Source organism: Acomys russatus, chromosome 22 (genome assembly GCF_903995435.1).
Source record: "Acomys russatus chromosome 22, mAcoRus1.1, whole genome shotgun sequence".
NCBI lineage: Eukaryota > Metazoa > Chordata > Mammalia > Rodentia > Muridae > Acomys > Acomys russatus.
In genome coordinates, this window is record NC_067158.1 from 12956946 (window position 1) to 12975772 (window position 18827).

Sequence of the window (18827 nt, forward strand, 5' to 3'; positions counted from 1 at the left end):
ATATATGCACAAAAGACCTGTAAGGGGAGAAAAAAAAAAAAGGGGAAGAAAGAAAGAAAAAATAAAAATAATGTCCAGACAAAGTATTGTGAGACAAGCAACTTTAAAAAACAGCATTGAGTTTGTTTTGTGTTGGCTATCAACTCCTAAGTCATTGGTACCTCCAGTGAGAATCTGAGGAACTGGTTTTTTTCTTTGTCAGTGGTCATCAATTGGAGATAGCTTCTGGGTTAGGGACGGGAGCTTGTGTCTACTTCTCTCAGTGCTGGGACCTCATCTGCCTTAGAAATGGGAATGTGCATGCTGCCGCAGTCTCTGAGAGTTCATATGAGTGGCAGTCCTTTGGCTGTCCTTCTGTGTTTGGAAGGCCTTGTTTCCTTGGTGTCTTCCATCCCCTCCGGCTCTTAAAATCTTTTCACCTCTTCTTCCACAGGGTTTCTGGACCTCTGAGGGGGTTTGATGGAGGCTGAGTGTTCCAAAGCCTCTTACTCTTTGTGCTTTGTTGCATTGTTGGTCTCTGTTTTTTGTTTCCATCTGCTGCAAAAGGAAGCTTCTTTGATGATGGCTGAGCGAGACACCAATCTCAGCATAACAGAATGCTCTAGGAGTCATTTTATTGCTACATTCCTTTAACAGCAGTATTTAGTTTTCCTCTAGCTCCATGGATCATCTAGTCTCAAGCTTGTGTGGGTTCCATCTCCTGAAACTAACCATAAATCCAATCAGATATTGGTTCATTACTACTCCAGTAACATTTGTACGACTTATTGCATTGGTATGTCTTTCAGGAAGATCATGGCTGTAGATCAAGTTTGCAACTCAGTTGGTATTTACCTTTCTCTGTGTGCAGAAGCCTGGGTTGTTTGAGGGTGTCCATGGGTCCCTTTGGCCAACAGCTTGATTAGATGTAACCCATTCCCAGAACTTGAGGTTCTATTTGGTGGTGAGAGATGTCTAGTTGGGGCTATCTCTCCTCATTATTTGGTGATTCCATGTAGATTTCTTTCATGTATGTATGTATACATTTTAAGAAGCTTATACTGTAGTAGGTTTCCATAGAACTCTCAAATGGTCCTTAGTTTTAGCTGTATCTCCATCTCTCTCCTTCTTTCCCCCACTCAGTGTTTAATGCTTTTGTTCTATCCCCTCTATCCATCCACCCATAACTATATAATCTATTTCCCTTTCCTAGAGATCCATCTATGCCCCCAAGTCCCTTACTCTACACCTAACCTCTGTGGTTATATAGATTGTAGCCTGGTTATTAAAACCTTAACAGCTAACTTTCACATATAAGGGAATACATACCATATTTGTCTTTTTGGGTCTGGGCCACCTCACTCAGAACTATTGATGCTAGATCCATCCATTTGCCTGAACATTTCATGATTTCATTTTTTTTTTTTTTATCAGTTGAGTAAATGTGTAAAGGGACCACATTTTCTTTGTTTATTCTTCATTGACAGAATTCTGGGCTGTTTCCAGTTCTGGCCCTTATGACTATAGAGCTGCAATGACCATGGTTGAGCAAATGACCTTCTGGTAAGATGTAGAGTCCTCTGAATATATGCCCAAGAGTGGTATAACTGGATCTTGAGGTAGATCTATTCCCAGGCACACTGATTTCTATAATAGCTTATATAAGTTTGCCCTCTCACCAGCAATGGCTGAGTGTTTCCTTGACTCCTCATCCTTGCCAGCATGAGCTGTCATTTGTTTTATTGATCTTGGAGGCCATGAATGTGAAGGAGAGTGGGGGGAGAGATATATGGGAGGGTTTAGAGGGAAAAAGGGGAAGGGAGAAATGTTATAATTATATTATAAGCTCAAAACAAGCAAGCAAACAAACAACCCTGCAAAACAAAACTTAATGGGACTGTCAGAATGCCAGAATTGGGAAGGAGACCCCCAGCCCATGAAGGAGAGAAATGAATGAACTAAATGGAGGGAGGAATAAAGAGCAAGGACAGGGCATGATAAGTAGACTACAATAAATAGGCAATGCGGTAAACAAAGTTCATGAATATAAGTAATTATAAATGTACTAAATTCTTTTATTTTAAATTAAACAAATAAAATGTAGTACTTTGCAAATAAAAAAAGACACACATAAAGAAAAGTAGCACTGAATAAGTGTAATGAGCAGAAGGGAAAAAGACCCCAAAAAACTCATAAGGAGAAAGCTATTGTAAGAAGGAGGGGGGGGGGAATGGGGAAGGTGGGTGTGACTGTGAGTGTAGGCTGGGAGGAGAGGAGGGAGGGGGCTGGGATCAGGCTGTAAAGTGTTTAAATAAATAAAATTAATAAAGAAGAAAGCCATTGTAATATATTGTCAAACATAGCAATGCACAGAGCACATCACTAGCGCTTGGACTAAAGTTCCCATTATAAAGATGCAGGGGAACGATGGACCAACTAGCGTGGTGTGAGTTACAATCGTCTACATAAGGGATTTGTGGTACCATAGACTCACGTGTGTGAGTGCTTGGCACTATTAGGAGGTGTAGCCTTGTTGGCGCAGCTGTAGCCTTGTTGAAGGGAAGTGTGTCGCTGTGGAGGTGGGCTTTGAGGTCTCCTATGCTCAAGCTGGGCGTAGTGACACAGCCTCCTTCTGCTGCCTTCAGCGCAAGGTGTGGAACTCTTGACCCCTCCTGCATGATGTCTGCCTGCATGCGCCATGCTTCCCACCATGGTGATGATGGTCTAAGGCTCTGAAATGGTAAGCCAGCCCCAAGGAAATGTTTTTCATTTTAAGAGTTGTTGTGGTCATGGTGTCTCTTCTCAGCAATAGAAACCCTAACTAAGACAGGATTCAAAAGGTCACTCTGAAATTCTATAGTGTCCTGATGATGGACCAAAATACTGGGGAAGGAAACTAAAGGAGTTTGGCAGCCTTCCTGTGGTGAGGGGGGCGGGGGGAGAGAGGCTGGAGCAGACAGAGACTGAGGGACAGAGTCTCAGAAGGAAAGGAAGCCTAAAGATCCTCTTGTTTTTTGCTGGGTAGTAGGCTGCAGCTTTGCAGGGCATGGTGGCGATGCCAACAGTGACCAGGTAGCACTTAACAGGACAAGACCTCTACCTCACACGGCCACAACTATCAGATCATCCAATCCTAGCCATCATACTGGGCATCAGATCCTCTCAGAGGGACCTTGACATAGATTCAAGCTCAGCCATGGCTGACGTAAAGATACCCAGCTCAGATATGAACTGTGACCTCTAGTCCCAATGTAGTTTTCTTCATCAATTTGTGTTCATCCATGATGTGCAAATGGGTTTATGTTTTCAAATAGTCGAAGAGGTTTGAAGTATAATGACTTTCATGACAGATGACAACTATATTAAGTTTATGTTCCCGTGTTCATGAAGTTGTGTTGGATCGTGGTAATTCTCAATGGTTTACATATTGCCAGCGGCTGCCTCTGTGTTCCAAAGATTGAGCTGAATTACTGTGAAAGAGAATATGGCTGTACCATCTGCCGGGATGAATCGTAGACTTGTTGCCCATGTGGCTTCCATTGGAAACGCTGAGGGTATTCCCAGCTCTGTGCCTGCCCTTCTCCTGGATGAATGTCGGTTGGCCGAGTCCAACCTCTGCATCTCTGGCTAATAGCAGGCTACCAAGAAGAAACCTGATACCCTGTGAGCATATACAGGGGGAGGAGGTCCCCCTCAGTGACAGACATAGGAGAGGGGAATAGGGGAAAAGCAGGAGGGAGGGAGGAATGGGAGAATAAAAGGGATGGGCTAACAATTGAGATGTAATATGAATAAATTAATAAAATATTTTTTAAAAAAAGAGAGAACAGATGAGTCATCAGGGCAGCAAGACCCTTTGAGAGATGTCTCACAGTTCCCTGGGACAGATTTGGAGGACAAATACTGTCCTTTCATTGGCTCGACTAGCAGTCATTTTATCCTTCTGTCCATATTACCAAAGGTCTTGGGGTTGTGCACCCAGACAGGAAAGTTGGATTTGTCTTGTAGTTTTAACTTTTGGGTAACATTTAGATAAAGCTCAGACAGAAAACTAAATCGTTTAAATAAATTTTTGATTAGACACAGATTCTTTGGTATTTAAAAATCAGTTTTAGCAAATGCTACCAAGAGCAGATCAATAACCTAAGAGGACTCTATTGATTTAAACAGATGTTTGTTATCAATGCACTTAATTAACTTGGACTTCAGAAAATTTAATATCCTTTTGTTATCTTACGTATATAATGTCTAAGTTGCACCTTTTAAGCATCAAGTAACCTGAGGCAAGAAAGCCTCTGAGGGTCTCAAAGACCTCCAGGTCTCACCGTATAAATATGCCATTAAAAAGGGAGGCTAAAAGGAACCGTACAGCATGATTTATGCTTTCCAGTGAAAGGAGTAAAATCAGATATTAAAACAATCACTAAAAGTATTAAACCAACGTGGTAATAGATTACAAATGATAAATTACAATGGCTAATTAAAATAATGTTTATAGGAAGGGTAGAAAAGGAATGGAAGCCATCCCACTTAGTGTTTTACTTCCCCTAATCCTGAACACAATATTTTAAAGAGCCAGTACCAAAGTCATTAGGTAGTAAAATGCTATCCCCCCCCACCAAAGAAATCCAGATGTTACATTGTTCCAAAATGCCCTGTTCTAAATGAGAGGGTATTTCTTTAAACACACAAAACCACAAATAGGACAGTATAAATATTCACAGGGAGAGAGCTTTTGTTATTGGGGTCCTTTTAAAACCTCTTTATACTGCTGTCACCTTAATTCCCACTAATAAAAATAATCCTGAGAGACACATCATTTTCATTTATAAAACAAGAGTATAAAAATTCCATAATCAGGAAGTCATTGTCTTTTGGAGTTAGCGAAAAGCAATTTCATCCTATTTGTTGGGTAAAAATAGTAAGTTAAGAGAGCAAACCTATAACGGGATTTTGTTTCTGTAAACAAATGTGTCTTTCTTTACCTCTGTTGGGAGAGACAGGGAATATTAAGGTTGAATAGCCCCAATACGTTTGGGTTAATTGAAAGAATCTTTGACGTTTTTATTTTTGGAGATACTTAATTTCTAAGATAAAGGGACTTATTTTTAAAAATTAAGAATTTCAGTTTAGAACATCTTTAGATTTACTAAATGTGAAGAGGGCATGAGAGTTCTCACACCCTGGAGGAGGGTCAGGGAAACTTAGGCCCATCCGCAGAGCAGGGACCAGCCAGCTCCTTGAGGTTTGTTCCCCAGTGCTCCAGGAGATGACAACTTTCACAGATTGCTAAAGGATTGGTGGGAGGAATAGAGCCTGTCCTGGGCACCATGACCCAGGCAGGACCAAAGAGAGAGAAGGGGAGGGCTCTGGGAGTCTATAAAGCATCGAATCCAGAGTCCTCAGTCAACTCTCAGCTCTGGACTCCCTCCCTTCAGGGAGGGAGCTGCTTGCTTGTTCTAAGAAAAATGGCCACTTCCCTTATTCATTCCCTCTGTGTAGCTTTTGCCTCTGTGCCCCTCCCACAGCTCACTCTCTCCTTCCTAGTGTTCTCCTGCCATGATGAGCTCTATCCCCTTTGCAACGGTAAGTTTGTGTAGCGTAATGATTTCCAATGGCATGCCATGATTTCATCTTCCTTTATGGGTACCTAAAGTTTCACTGTGTGTCTGTTGATGGACATCCAGGCTGGGCCGGTTTCCTGGCTATTGTGGAAGAGCAACTGCAAACATGGCTGTCTCTATATCATAGCATTTCTGATTTTCTCTCTCTTCCCTTGACTGATGTCTGTTCTCTTGCCAACACCACATGGTCTTGGCTTCACTTATTTTATATTTTGTCTTAAAGTTGAGTGAAGTGGGTTCTCAAACTTTATTCTTCTGTGTTCTAGTTCTAAGCCCTGGCCAGGTGTGGTGGCACACATCATTAATCCCAGCTCTTAGGAGGTAGAGACGGGCAGATCTCTGTGAGTGATAGGCCAGCCAAAGCTGCACAGTGAGAGCCTGTCTCAAAAAAAAAAAAAAAAAAAAAAGAAAAAAGAAAAAAAAGTTCTTTTGCTTTCCATATACATTTTGAAATATTTTTTCTTAGAAAGAGAAAGTAGGCTTTTAAGAGTCAAGAAACTCAGGAAACTTACAAGGCTCAAGGAGTTCATAAACTTACAAGATTCACGAAAGCCTACCCTATAAGCTAGTGGTTCTCAACCTTCCTAATGCTGTGACCTTAATACAGTTCCTCATACTGTGGGGACCCCCAACCATAAAAGTATTTCATTACTACTTCATAACTGTAATTTTGCGACAGTTACACATCACAATGTAAACATCTGATATACAGGATGTGTGATATACACCCTATGAAGAAGCCATTTAGCAACAAGGGGTCACAACCCTCAGGTTGAGAATCATCGCTATAAGTGCTATGTACACAGTGACCAATTGCTGGCATAGGAGCTCTTCCCCCAGGAAGCAGAAGCAGGCAGATCTCTGTGAGTTCAAAGCCAGCCTGGTCTACAAAGTTAGTCCAGGACAGCCAAGGATACACAGAGAAACCCTGTCTCAAAAAACCAAAAAAAAAAAAAAAAAAAAAAAAAAAAAGAAGAAGAAGAAAAAGAAGAAGAAAGAAGAAGAAGAAGAAGAAGAAGAAGAAGAAGAAGAAGAAGAAGAAGAAGAAGAAGAAGCAGCAGCAGCAGCAGCTCTTTCCTGGGCATTCAGCTTTCATGAGTCATCACCTATGGGATGGTACCTTAGGTCATGCTGTTGGAAGTTACCCCAGCATACACGTAGCTCACTAAGATGGACTTGCACAGAATTGTTCTTCCAGACTCTTGTTGGCTCCCCATCTGGGAATAGACATTTGTTCAACTCTGTCCAGGAGAAGTCACATAGCAATCACTTATTTCAGGTAGGGATTGTTATTTATTTATTTAAGATAAGATTTCTCTATGTAGCCTTGGCTGTCTTGGAACTCTCTGTAGATCAGGCTGGTTTGAACTCTGCCTCTCGAGCACTGGGGTTAAAGGTGTGAGCCACCATGCCTGCCTTGAGGTAGGGATTTTAAAATGGGATTAGGTTGAACTTGTAAACTGGACTGAAAGGCAATGCGTTAGTATTGAATAAATTTTAGTAGCTTGTTGTGTCCGCAAAGAATTGATCCGACCACCCAGTTATTATATACTTGAGCACAGATTCATTCATTGACTGCCCTGTGATACTTTCAAGCCCATGGGATCATTAATGGTATCCATTTCAATTCTGAATTTGACAACCTGTGCTTTCTCTTTCTGTTTCTTGAACAGAGATTTGTCAATTTTATTGATCTTTTGAAAGAAACAGCTTTTGATTGTAAGCATTTTATCTATTACTTTCCTGTTTGCAATTTTGCTTATTTCTGGTCTAATTTTTATGATTTTCTTTATCTTGCTTCCTTTAAGTTTAAGTTGATTTTCTCACTCTAGTTTTCTAAAGCCCAAGTTTATAGTATTGATTTTTAGAATTTTGTGAAAGAAGGCCAATCTGGAAAAAAGGCACCAATTAGGGAGGAGCAAGAGTCTGGACTTGGGGAACACTCCTGTGGATATAAAAACTCCGACCCAAAAGCTTTTGGGCAGACTCTCACCTCTGGGGGTCCATCCATTCTTTTGATGGGAAATGTTTGTCTGTTCTAGCAAAGATTATAGTGTGTGTGTGTGTGTGTGTGTGTGTGTGTGTGTGTGTGTGTGTGTGTCTGGTGCTTCTCAGTTCCCTGTCAGTCTGTAACTGTTGCTTTCACTCTGTCAGACGCCCTCAGATATGTAACTGTCACTTTGTGTCAGGGACCCTCCTGATCTCTGCTACTTTCACACTCAGGGAGGCTCACTTTCTCATCACCTCACATTTCTAGCTGCCACTTTCTGTCAACATCCCTCCTTTCCTTCAGCTGTCATTTCGGTTTCTTGTCTGAGTAGATCTTCATTCTAGGACGTGCAATTCTTCATCCAACCCACGGAGTGCACTCGGAGGTACTCCTACGCAACTCCTCACCTGAGACCCCCGCGCCCCCCATTACATTTGTTTCTAGTACATGAATTTTAATCGGTAGAATTCCCTCTACCAATTGCTTTAGTTGTGTCTCACAAATTTCAGTAGCTGAATTTTCTTGAAATAGCTTTCTTATAATAGAAGCAGAAGTGCTTCCCAGTTCTCTTATGAGACCATCTCCACAGTGCGCTGAGAAACGGCATCTCTCACATATCGCTAGTGAGAAAGGAAAATGGTCCAGCCACTTCAGAAGAGAGTTTGACAATCCCTTTAAAAGCTGAAGGTAGGCACTCTCCATAAAACCCACAAATGATACACATGGGCTTTTATTCTAGAAAAATGAAAAGTTACATGCATGTTACCCATATGTGAACATGTGTAGCGCTTTTATTTGTCGTAGTGCCAAACTGGAAACAGCAGAAATAGCCTTACACGACGAATGTCAAAAGGCCAACAAGGGGATTTTCAAAGTAACGATGATACACCCACAAGCTGGATTTCCACTCAATAATGAAAAGAAATATGCTACACACGTGACATTATGGTTGGTTTCAAGGGCTTTATGACAAATAGAAGCATCCAATTTTACGAGACTGGATACTGTAGTTTTCCCTTGACAAAATTTTGCAAATGGAGATTGGTGTATTCCAGGGACTAAGCATGGCAGAGGAGAGATGGTGGGTGCGGCCCTGAGAGGTAGCATGAGAGCAGTTGGTGGAGGTTCTAGATATGGGTGGCAGTGACGGACACACCGACACACTGGCAGGTAACAGACAATGCCTTCTTTCAGGGCAGGATGTGACCACTGGGGAAACTGTGTGATGGCTTCACAGGACTTCTTTCCTATGCGTGGGACTCCCTGGGAACCCATTATCATCTCAGAATAAAAAGAACCGGTGAAACACTTCTAAGTGTTCCAAATGTTAAACTTGTTCCAAATTCTTAAAATTGATATTGGAATCTTTACTATTATTCAGAACGTATCAAGGATGATGTTAGACTTTTATCTTTTCTTAGAAGCAAAACAGATTCGTGTGTTCAAAATACAGTTTCAACTCAACCTGATTTACATGCTCAACATAAGCCCCTAAATATTTCCTTGAGCCACTCATGTTTTAGTCTTGCAAGGAGATCCCTTTAAAGCAGCTTGACCTCTGCCTCACACAACAGGAGCCCAAAGTCCCCTCCCTGTTAGCACAGTGATCCAGTGGCCGCATGGCCAGGCTCTCTCTCTCTCTCTCTCTCTCCACCTATCATCTAGCTATCTACCTACTTATTATCTATGTATCATCTGTCTACCTTATCTATCTATCTATCTATCTATCTATCTATCTATCTATCATCTATCTTTCTTCTCCTCTTCATTATTATCTATTTACATATTATCTATCTATCTATCTATCTATCTATCTATCTATCTATCTATCTATCTACCTACCTACCTATCTAATCTTTTTGTGTGCTCTTCCTGCCCTTTAGTTCTTTTTGGTGCCCAGGAGAATTTGACAACAAACCTCTAAGGCAGTGGTTCTCAACTTTACTAATGCTGCGACCCTATAATACAGCTCCTCATGTGGTGACCTCCAAACATAAAATTATTTTTGTGGCTACTTCATAACTAATGTTCTTACTTTTCTGAATCATAGTGTGAGGGTCTATGTTTTGTGATGGCCTTAAGTGACCCCTGTACTAATATCATTTGACTCCAAAAGAGGTCATGACCCTCAGGTTGAGAACCATGGCTCCAAGGGCTTCCTCTTCCATCAGTCCTCAGGTTAGGATTGGCAAAGTCTGTACGTCAGTGCTAGTTATCTTTGGAGGTGAAATTAAGAGTGACAGGTTGTACTTTGTCCAATTTACTTTATTTATTTATTTATTTGCTTTCCAATTAGTGGAGAAAGAACGCTTTAAATACCTTTGTGTCTGGATCATGCTACCTTTGATCTTGCAAATCCTGAAATAAATGCAACGATAAAGGGCAAGTGTTGGCTGCATCCATGGAAACACTTTCTTTGCAGTTCTTCCCAAGTTTGGGATTTCCCTGGGGTAAAATTACATCATGGACCAGTGAAGCTCAAAGAAACATACTGAAGCAGTCTTGTTTGCTTAGTATACATTAAATTAAACTTTAATGTGCAGACAGATTATGGGTGATACATTACACATGGTTCTCATTTGGTAAGTCACGACTAGAGTTCAAGAAGCCATTAGGAAAAAAAACCTACCAGAATTACCAAACTGATTCATCAAGGTTTCAGGATCCAAGCTCAACCTTCTAAAAAAAAATCAGTTTATTTCTATGCATCAGCAATAGACAATATACATATGAAATTAACAATAAATTTCATATATAATATGATAAAAGGACCAAATGTTTAGAAATATATTTTACAAAGGAGTAAGACATGCATAGTGAAAACTGTAAAGCACTGCCCAAAAAAAACCCACAAAAAAACAAAAACAAAAACAGAAAAAAAAAAAGAAAGGAAAAAAAAAAAAAAAAAAAAGAAACTGAACATATCAAGGGACCATCTGTGCTCACGGATACAGCATTAGTTTCCCATAGACTTAACAGTATCTTGAGAAAAGGTTTGTCTTGATTCAGGTTTGGAGTCTCTAGGCCATGATGTGTTGATCTTCCTGTTTTGGACCTGAGGCAGTGCAGGACATCTGAGCAACAGTGTACACAAAGCAAAAAGGTGGAGCCTACCTCTCTGTGATTGAATGAGCTAGAAAGATCTAGCAACCCTCAGCCCCCATCAAGAGAATGCACTGGAGACCTAAAGACCTCAGCAAGATGTGCCTGATAGGGCTCCATCACCTTCCAATAGCACCACTCTGGAGCCGTTAGCACGAGGATTAGTTAGGGGATGTTCAGAGTCCAAACTGTAGAAGTTACGAATACATTTCCATGATAGCAAAAGAGCCCAGGGGAGACTGGTCTAAATCCCAGTGTCCTTTACTGAAGACATGAAAAACTAGCCTCAGATTTGAAATGGATGCCAAATGTAACAAAATATTCTTGAATGTATGGTAAAAGTCCCAAGCAGGCAAAATAAACTCGAAGAAATATGTTTGAAGAAGTTCACAAAAGCTGTAATCTTTTATGTAAGAAACCCTAAAGACCCATAAAAAATCTCTTAGAACCTTATTCCAAAGTCAGTAGAAGTGCAGGCTATAAAGCCAAAGAACGAAATGGGTGCATTGTGTATCCATGGAGCAGCTGAACATCCAATTAAAGGGAAAACTGATCAATAAAGATTACAGAACTATAGACTCCGAGGTAAACTTAAACATTGTACATTAAAGACTAAGAAAGCACCGGTGATGTTCATGGACAAGAAGGATTAATGCTTGAGATTTTCATACTACCAGAATGACCCACAGATTCAGGTCAATCTCTATCAAAATGCTAAAGCCATTCCTTACAAGTATAGAAGAAGACAATCCTAAAATTCACATGCATAAAACAAAAAACAAAAAACAACAAAAAACCCTAAACAGCAAAAGCAATGCTGAGCGAGAGGAAAAACACAGGAGGCGTCATACTTCTTAAGTTAAAAACATGTTTCAAAGCTGTAGTTAAAACAGCACGGGACTGGCAAAACTATAGATACAAGAGGAACAGGTCAAGCCCAGAAATAAGGCCACATATTTATAATTAGCTGGTGCCAAGAACACAAAATGGCAGAAGGATAGCATCTTCCCTAATGGTGTCAGAAGAGCCGTGTGTCAGCATGCACACCAAACCTTCACCCTCACCCCACACCAGGGACCACTATGGAGTTTTAGTGGCTTTGGCTGAGCCTGCGGTGGAATCTGGTAATCATGGGCAGGACAGGCTGTGGTGGTGGGATGAGTGACTTAGATTGGCAGACAGATAAAACCTTAGAGCAATTAGGAGGAGTTAAAAACAATAAGGGGAAAAGTGGACAAAGTGATCAGAAGATCACTTGAAAACAAAGGTGGCAAGATTTGTATCTAGCTAGAGTTCCCAGAGAAAGATTATGAGGAAGCCTTGGTGTGGCCGAGGCTCTGCGGGTCTAAAGCTTGAGTGTGACCCATAAGGCAACGCAGGAAGAAAGAGTAAGCTTGATTCTGGTATAGATCCTTTTTTCCCAGGAGTATATCCTGTGCACCCTTCTCCTACAAGAAAGGACAGAAAGGTGGAGACTGCTCACTCAGCCAGGGACCCTCTCAGCGGTCAGGCATGGCTGCCATGCCAGCCTGGACCTGTTAGACCTAGAGAGTCTGTGTGAGCACGGCAAGTGAGAGCATGTCCTACAAAAGCATGAGCCTCCTCCTACTTGGTCCTGGGATAGACAGAGCATCGTGAGTCAGCTCCACCTACCCACTTCGAGAGCACAGCACCCATGGCAATGCCCCAGGATAAGGAAGCACAGCATGACACATCACAGAGAGTGATTGTCACTGAGAGGCAATGAAGTCATGCGTCCTGTCCACAGTGCTGTGCCCAACATGTTCTTTTAAGAAAAGAGTTGATACAAGTGGGAAGACCCACTCGTACTGAGTTGAGCTTGCTGACTTCTTTTCTAGAATTATCTGTTTAGCTTCTGGATCCCAAGACCGACTCGTACTTACTTGCTTAAATGGTTGCCTGAGGGTCTTTAGGGAGCCTCCCCATGAAAACACACCCAAAGAAGTGAGAATGGAAAACTCGTCTGCACAGAGGATGAGGTGCAGTACGGCCAGAAGGGTCTTGAGAATTTTATTGGGTAAAGACACAGATGATACCCAACAAGGCAACTGAGAAAAAAAAACCCTTAAACATCCTGTGATTTCAAGGGCAAAAAACATCAGTAAGGAGTTTAAATGCAGGAGGTGCCCCCAAAAGATGGGAAAAAGCTTGTCTATAAGTCATATATTTATTGAATAAAGATCCTAGTACTAGGGAAGTGGGCAGCGTAGTGGTTTGTATAAAAGATGTCCCCCACAGGCTTGACTGTTTGAGTGCTTGATCCCCAGTTGGTGGGATCTTTGGGGATGTTTAGTAGATTCTGCCTTCTTGGAGGAAGTTCATCACTGTGGAAGGCTTTGAGTTGTATTGCTTTGCCTTACTTCCAGGTCATTTTGTCTGTTTTCTGCTTGTGGTTGAAGAGGTGATTTATTTCTTCTGATATATGAGGTGGGTCACGAGGCTCTACCATTCCCTGAGCCTACACAAGTAGCTAACGATTTCGGGCTGGGGGAGTCTTTGTTGGTAGTGTAGCTACCCCTAAATCCCCATGTTTTTAAACCCATGTTTCTGTAAACAACCCTAATTAAACTCACTGTTTTCACCAATCCAGACTTGAGTAAGATGACTTCTTTGGCCTGTGTTTGGTACCCAGTCTGGGGTAGTAGACATTTGTTCATATCTACTGGTGCAGCTTTGTTGGAGGAAATACACCCCTGGGGGAGGCTTTGAAATTAGGTAGCCTCAACCTGGAAGCTTCCCCCATATTTATGTGCCGCATCATCAGCAGACTGGCTAATAGGCCCACCTGAAGCTCATGTGCCCTTCAGACACGTCCGTCTCTTCCTGGCAGCCATGGTGAGAACAAGGCGAGAAAAGAGGCTGACTGAGCCCTGGGCTCTTTCTTTGTTATTATGGGAGGTAGTGTTTCTGGTGTCCCCACCCTCCTCATCTCCTCCCTTAGCCCTGCCTCTTGATTTACATCTCTTGGAGGCAGCAGCGCCCATCATGGGACATGGCAGCTCACTTGCAGACTGTCCATACAAGGATGCGGGACTGCGGATGGGAGCGCCTCTTGACTGTGCACCACAGTACATGAGTGCTCGTCTCAGATATGAGTTCTTTCCGTGCTTCCTGAAGCCAACTGGCCTTGCCAAAGTCCTTGTAGATTCCTCTCGTAGATTCTATCTTGAGAGATTTGTCTAGCCTAGCAAAGCTTATTTTAGTGCCCCCGCCCCCTCCATCTCAGACTGTCTTTACCGACTTGATGGATGCTCTTGTTGGAATAAATGTGCTAGTGCTGATGTGACCTGGGGTAGCACCCAGCGGTGTTCTACTGCAGTTTTTCCATCAGGCTAACACAGGCTGCTAGTTAGTGTACGCCTGATGGAGCTGCCTGGGATGGGGGTGGGGGCATTCTAGAGCTTTGGATGAATCGGACAAGAGCAAAGCTATCTCCATCCCCCATTTTTTGGGGGGTTGCTCTGTCTCTTAGGAAAGACCACAAAAGTCTACTCTGGGAACATTTTAGGGCTAAAAGGACTGTTAATTCAAAGCTTATTAAAACCATATGTGGCTGCATGCACACGAAGTCAAAATAAACGGCGGTTCCCTGCTGATCTCTCTTGCGTCATGCCACAAGCGTATGGTGAGGGGAGCCGTGTGTGGCTGAGCTAATTACCAAGACCATATGGTGTGGGGAAATCAGGCAGTGTTATTAAAAACATGCTCCTGCTGGAGCTTCTGAGCCTTGCTTCTACAGGATGGCAATTTTGGTGTCTGTTGACACTCGAGTAATGTGACTGTCCACGCATATATTTAGATTTCTCTGCCACCAGGCAGTTTCTCCAAACATATTCCATCTGCTAAGCTCAGCGCTGGGTCTAAGGAAAGAGGCCAGGACTGGTTCATATAGGCCTGGCTCTCAAGGCCCTTCTACAAAGGTGTGTTCCCTAGTCGGACGCTACATTTCCAGCATTCTTATTCTAGCAAACTCCCTGCTGGTTTGACACATCTCTATGCTGCAAGTACCAGGTGCCAGGTGCCATCCCAGGTTCAGCAATCTCAGAAATGTGTGAAGTGGCCACTGTCCTCACCTTCAGGCAGTATGGTGTCTTAACTTTTCACACCCACTCTGGAGTCTTTGTGACATGGATATTATGTTGCAGAATTAGGCTTCCCCCAGTGCCCCCTATATGGAATCATGGGTAAGAGTGATTTTTGCAGTTATATGAACACACTGACTGTGCTACCGAGGGAGCTGTTACTATTGCCAGGATGTACTCAGGCCACGTGCGGAGGACCACGGACCACCACAGATGCCCTGTGAGAGGATATCAAGGCAGATGATGGTGGCAGCTAATTCTCAGAGAAGATCAATAATTAGACTCACACTTACAGGTGAGCAGGTCAGAGGTAGGCATCTCAGTGAGCCCACCTGCTCACATGTCTCGTCTCTCCCAGACTGTTTTCAGTGATCTCAGTGACTTCCATTTGTTAAGTTGAAGCACGTCATGTGAAGTCATATGCTGTATAATTCACCTGCAGGTTTCTATGTGTGCCCACGTGCAGGGAACCGTGGAGTTGACGTGGCCTCGCTACCTTGAGAGGCGCGGGGCATAGGTTTTGCAGGTTAGAGTCCATGGCTCCCAGGGCACAATATGCCTTCCTGAGAGAACAATGCACTCCCTCAAGCATCCAGGCCTCTTTGTGTTTTCCTGTATGTTCTCTTGGTAGTCAAGGAAGCATGGGAACTTGACAGGACATTTGGTCTCAGACATTAATCTTGTGGACCTTGTATTGCAAACATTATTGTATCCTGGCAACTACCGTTATATTCTGTTTCGGATAGAGGTATAAAAAGTCCAATTGCTCTCAATAAAGTTGTCCCAGCCTCAGTTATGCTGTGGCCCCTCCCACAGCCTGATTTAATTCCTCATGGCCATACCAGGTGAGCTTGGCCAGTAAGTAAGCTTGGGTGCTTATAGTCACAGGCCAGCCTTTCTAGATGCTGGAGACTTTGATCTGGGTGGTTCTCCCATCATGCCCTGCGTGAGACCTCCAGCCTGCATTGACCTGGGCTTCCCTACGAAGCACCATTTCTCCAATGCTGTTTCTCTGTTCCTGTCTCCTGTCAGCCTCAGCTGGTCTTAGCCTTTTTTCAGATATGACCCAAGGACGTCCACAGTGTGAACTCAGGGGCTCAAATCACATGCTCTTTTCTGCTCAAGGTTCCCCACTAGGCTCCCTAGTGATTTCTATCACAGAGTTATAAGGTAAGAGGGTTTAGTTCATGTGTTGACTTGGCTGTGACAGTGTGTCCCACTGTCCCACAAGTCCAGTCAGTCACCATCATGGAGGCTTCTGCAAAGGTGTTTGAGATGAGATCAACATTTGAATCAGTTGCCTTTGGGTAAAACAATGTCTTCCATAAAGTCACAGCCTTTATCAAACTGAGTGATGAGAAAAGACTTGGGTCCCTGTGCTGCTTGCTTGTTTGTTTGTTTGTTTTGGTCAGCTTGATAGAAACTTAGACATATCTGAGAAGAAGAGATCTTGAGAAAATGGTGCTATCATAGTGGCATGTAGGAAAGAGTTGCAGGGGGCATTTTCTCAAATGACAATTGATGTGGAAGGGCCCAGTGCACTATGGGTAGCACCATCTCTGGGCAAGTGGTCCTGGGTGTATAAGAAAGCAGGCTGAGCAAGCCACAGAGCACAGTGGCCTCTGCATCACTTTCTGCCTCCACATTCCTACCTTAAGTTTCTGCCTTGATTTCCTTTGATAGCAGACTATGATGTGGAAGTAACCCTTTCCTCCCCAAGCTGCATATTTTTCCTCCCCAAGTTTATCACAGCAATAGAAAACAAAGACATCCCCGCAAAGGAGAAGGAATTCAGTCTCCAGAATGTCTTTGGATTCAAGCTACAATCGGTTCCTCCTGGTCTTATCTTTTAGCATGCTCCGCACAGTTCAGACGTGCTAGCTCCACTATTGCATGTGCCAGTTCCTTAACACATCTTTCCCTCTACACAGGGATGCCTCCTGCTGGTTTCACTTCTCTGCCACATCCTGCAATTAAAGAGGATGACTATTGGACCATTCGGGTCTCCTGTTAGCTTTCCAATCCTGTAACAACAAGTATTTGAGATAATTCAACTTATAAGGAAGAAGAGTTGATTCAGGCCCATGGTCTCTGTCTTCCTTTTCTGTTCGCTGTGCTCAAGATACCTGAGAAGAGCAACTCAAGGGAAATGGTTGACTTCAGCTCAGAGTTGAAGGGTACAGTTCATGGAGGTGGGAAAGTCAAAGTAGCAGGGGTGGAGGCAGCGGTGTCATATCGTAGCCACAATCATAAAGCCAAGGGTGATGACTGACTGCCTGTACTCAGCTGGCCTTTTCTCCCTTACACAGTCCAGATCCCAACCCAGATCGCCACCAAGGCCATCTACAGTGTGTGTGGGGTCTTTCCACCTCAGTTAACCTAACCAAGATAATTCTACTCTGGCAGTCTCAGGGGACCATACCCCAGATGACTGTAGATCTCAAAGTGACAATAGACAGTGACCATAGCAGTGTCCTTGGTGCCATTGCTTTGGGCCTGTGGTTAGGCAGCACATCCTAGTGAGGGCCATGTGGCAAAGCAAGAGCCTCGGCACATGAGGAAGCAGCAAGAAAATGGATTCCTTGTCACCAGCTTGTGTCCCATGTCCCATGTCCCAAATTAAATCTTTTGAGTTAATTATCAAGCAGAGAGACCACCAACTGTGTTGTGAGTACTCTGAGCCTGACCTCTTCAATCAATATCATGTGATCCTACTGACCAACCTTAGACCCACAGGAAAACTATGCAGACTTTTACTCTGGTACAATTATCTGTCTATATATTCCGAGTCATTCCCAACAGAGAGTGGAAAGTCCTCAGCACACGGGGCTATATGCCCAGCGCTGTGTTGTATAGTCCTTTTCCTCACGGGGTGATGGGCACTAAACACACAGTGCAAGCTTTCAGAGCAGCGTGTATCATTAAATAATTGAAGAACATGGCTCCATAAAAACGGAAGGCGTTCCCCTTTCCCTTCAGAGAACAGGTCCAGCAGCATTCCAAATGGATGACCCCTGGCTCTGTTTCTCTCTGCCAGTGGAGCAGCCCCAGAAGCTCCATAGGGCTCCATGGGATCTTGGCTCAGCATCAGCTCTCATGAATTCATCTGCTCCTGGCAGGGAGAGTCCTGGAAATCTTGATGCTGCTTGAGGGAGACAATGTGAAAGTAGTCTGAGAGAGGCCAGACCCACCTCCAGAGCATGTGCCTGGAGCTTGGAGGCAGAGCAGTTAATTTTCTGTGCAGGTCTGACATCTGAGAGAGGCCAGACCCACCTCCAGAGCGTGCGTTTGGAGCTCGGAGGCAGAGCAGTTAACTTTCTGTGCAGTTCTGACACTTGCCTCCTTGTTTGTGGAAGACCTCTGCTGAGTGAGAGCACATCCTTCAGTCCTGGAGGGTGAGGGTGAGGGTGAGGATGAGGGTGAGGAAGCAGGCACAGCTTCTGTAGACACAGTGAGCAGGGGCCTGAAGACGAGGGAGTACAATACAGAACTGCCTCTGCAGTTAGGGACACCTGGAGTCTGTGACTTTCTTGTATGGGTCTAGGAACTTGTAAGGAAGGCTCTAAGATTAAAACACACACACGCGCTCGCACGCGCGCACACACACACACACACACACACACACACACACACAACAAAACACCACATGCGGCTCTGGGGAGATGGCTCAGTGGTTAAGATCATTTATTCCTCTCCCAGCACTGTCCAGCTCCAGAGCATCAAATGCCTCTGGCCTCTGCAGGCACCCACACTCATGTGCCTATACCCACTTACATACATGTAGTTAAAACTAAAGTAAGTCTTTAGGAATTATTCAAAACATCTTAATTCTTTAAAATCTCTGAAGCTAGGATTTGATTCTGTGGAGACAAAAGCCAAAACAATGATCAAGATATTTTGTCACTTAATAAAAATTAAACCACAGAGTTAAAAACAAAAAAACAAACAAACAAACAAACAAAAAACAACAGTTTGGATACCCACTGAGCAGGGTAGCGTTTATAGTTTAAATAAACATGGAAGACAATG